This window comes from Numida meleagris, chromosome 2 (genome assembly GCF_002078875.1).
Source record: "Numida meleagris isolate 19003 breed g44 Domestic line chromosome 2, NumMel1.0, whole genome shotgun sequence".
Lineage (NCBI taxonomy): Eukaryota > Metazoa > Chordata > Aves > Galliformes > Numididae > Numida > Numida meleagris.
In genome coordinates, this window is record NC_034410.1 from 68,900,266 (window position 1) to 68,903,394 (window position 3,129).

The following is a 3,129-nucleotide window of genomic DNA, read 5'->3' on the forward strand; positions in this document are numbered from 1 at the left end:
TGAGACTAATTACACAATACCATGTTGGGGAGCGCAAATATTTTAGCGGTTAGAACTGACAGAAAGAAGGCGGGAATTAGATGTCCCTGCTAGATGATTAAAGTCAGGAACTAAGAGTGGGAACAAACCAAAGTGTCAAGAGCTAGCACACAGGATCAGAATGTCCAACTAAAGTCAGGAGATATGATCAGAAGTCTGAAGCATTTATCAGACAGAAAATGACTGGAAACACTGCTCTATATAAGCTTATTACTCAAATACAAGTATGATCACAGATGCAATCTTTATTATAGGGGCACTCAGAGTAAAGAGGCATGAAGCTGAGGATATAATGGTTCTGACAGCATCTCTATTAAGATTTCTGTGTTGAACTTCCAATATGGCTACAAAAAGAACAGCTCTGCCACCTTTGGGTCACTGTTTAATCATCTCTCAAATTATTAAAATGACATTGTTTTTTTAATAAGAGCTCTAAAGTATATCTAAGATACAAAATTCACACAGAAGTTACACAGAGCCAGTATGCTCATAGGTCTCCCTATTCTGACCTACTGATAGGTCAAATACATAAGCCTTCACCCTACTGCCAGTCTTTTATAAGATATGCAGCTATTGAATAGTAGAATATACCTTGTAAAAAATGTACTTTATATTGACACACGGGAATGTAATGTTATTTTAAGTCCAAAAATATGAAAAAAAATATATTATTCTTTTTGAAATGGTAGATGAGAATTTTTCTCTGATTATATTGGTGGTAATAACAATTAATAATAAATAAATTACTGTCCCATAATTACTGGATCTGTGACTTTCTCTTTCTTTTAAATAAAGGAAAATTATCCTACTGACATAGGAAAGAGCATATTCAGTGCAGCTATTTATTATTGCCTAGTGATAAAAAATTCTTCATCCACAATTTGGAATGTTCAGTAATAATTCCTATATATTTTTTTCACATCACATGGTTCTTTGCAAGAACAATTTAACTATATGTTATTTGTATACTTACAAATATATTTAGATTACAAAATTGAAACACCAAATACTTCTGTTTCAGGTAACCTGTTCTTATTTAAAGTTTACCTTTCATAGGAAACAAGACTATGGTGATTGTGCCTTGTCTTGATCTAACATGAATGACAGTTGCTTTTGAACCTGGTGAATCTCGATGAGATGTGACAAAATAGGGATCTCAGAAACATGGAGTCTCTCCCCTGTTTCTGGAAACTGGGAGATGTGTGAAAAGGAGAGGACTAAATTAATTTTGCACGCTGGAGAAAGCAGGTAGAATGCAGTGCACAAGTCTGGTCACTTTGAAAAGTCATTCTGCATATAGCTGCCAGCTGGCCAGTCAGCACAGAAGTACAGCCAAACAAGCTGTAGCACATGCTGACCCTTGCCTAGTAAATATATATATATATATATAGTATATATATACTATAGATATAGTAGATAAGAAGAAACATGGAAATATCAACAAAAGGGTGACATGGAAGACATTCTCTATGGGGAAAATCTAAGACAATTCAGTTTGACTGCTTCTGGAAATACTGCCCTCTACTTCCTGCCAGCTTCTCCTTCCCTTATCTTTAGGATTCAAAGTTCTGACTACTGAATTAGCATATTCTATGGTAATTTCTGTGTGTTGTTTGTATGTATTTGTATTTAGTATAAGCTGTAGATCATGGAAGCAAAAGAAAGATTTCTCTTTTATACTTGTCACTGTTCTCAGATGCATTTCAATCTTTTCACAGTACAGAGCTGTTGACCAAAAAGACATTATTTCTATAATCACATAACAGAACACAATCAGCATGCGTAAGACAGCAGTGATGCCATAGGAAGGGAATTAATATGATTTTATTATAGCATACTCTTCCCATAGAACATTTGACTTGAATTTCTTAATGAAGCTTTGTTAATTTTCTGTTTTTATACTAATGGCTGGGTGCCTACAGCCACCAAAAATTATTTATGCTTTTTGTATTGAAGGAGTGTGTAGAGAGGATACAGATTCATGTTATGCCTGTGATAGAAAGATAGAAAGAATAAAAGAGAAATGTGGTTAAGCAAGGTGCAGTCAGTGTGAATGATAGGCTTGGCACTTTGCATGGTATTGTCAAGCACACTGGCTATAATTTTGAAGTCAGTTTCCAATAATTCAGCTTGTAAGAGTCTTGGACATGCAGCAGAAACAGCACTGGTGCCATGAAGCAATGTATTTCAAGAACAACAGAAAATAATGGAGGGTTCCATGGCCAGTTCCCTGATCTTATGGAACTCTTTAGAATCAGTCAGAAATTGCCAGACACAAATTACCTGTTCATGGGAGTTTACATGAACAGAGGTTATTACTTGGCGGAAACTGAGACCCTACTAGTAACATTAAAGGTGCATTACCCAGAATGCATTACAATACTGAGGAAAAATCATGAAAGCACACAAATTACATAAGTGTATGGCTTTTACTGTGAATTTCTGTGAGAATATAGCAACAATAATGTCTGGAAGTATTTTGTAAATCAGTTTGGACAGGTATTCTGTCTCCATAGTGGCCTCTCTTTATCAATAGAAGCACTGAATCGTATCATGATATGTGGAGGCTGGGGTATATCTTCATGTGGTGCTGGCTACACATTAGAACAAGGCATTTCTAAAACATTTAGTCATGCCAATGATCTTACACTGGTCTCCTGTGCTTACCAACTTGTTATGGAGGGCTACAGCTAAAATCACCAAAATGTAGTTACCATTTTCAGTGCGCCCAATTACTGTTAGCATGGGAACCAGGCTGCTTTCATGGAAGTAGATTACATTAATGTGTAAATATTCCTTCCTTCAGTTTGACCCAGCACCTCATCATGGAGAGTCTCACATAACCTGTTGTACCCCAGACTTCTTCCTATAAACCCCTCATAACCTGCAGAAGGAAGTACATCTGGCATTTTAAAGAGCAACAATATTTACATGTTTCTTTAATAAATTGGAGTTTGTCTCAATTCACGATCCCCATTGTGGACCAAAATGTGCCATACTGAGGACAAAGAGTATTCAGCATAACTTGAGACTGATTTCCTTATAACACTATACATCCTATAACTAGTTTGCCTAGCGTCAATGATTTTT

At 35.9% G+C, this 3,129-nt stretch overlaps 1 pseudogene; it reads left to right on the top strand.

The window, feature by feature from the left end:
- On the top strand, positions 2,171–2,781 carry LOC110395116 (annotated as a pseudogene).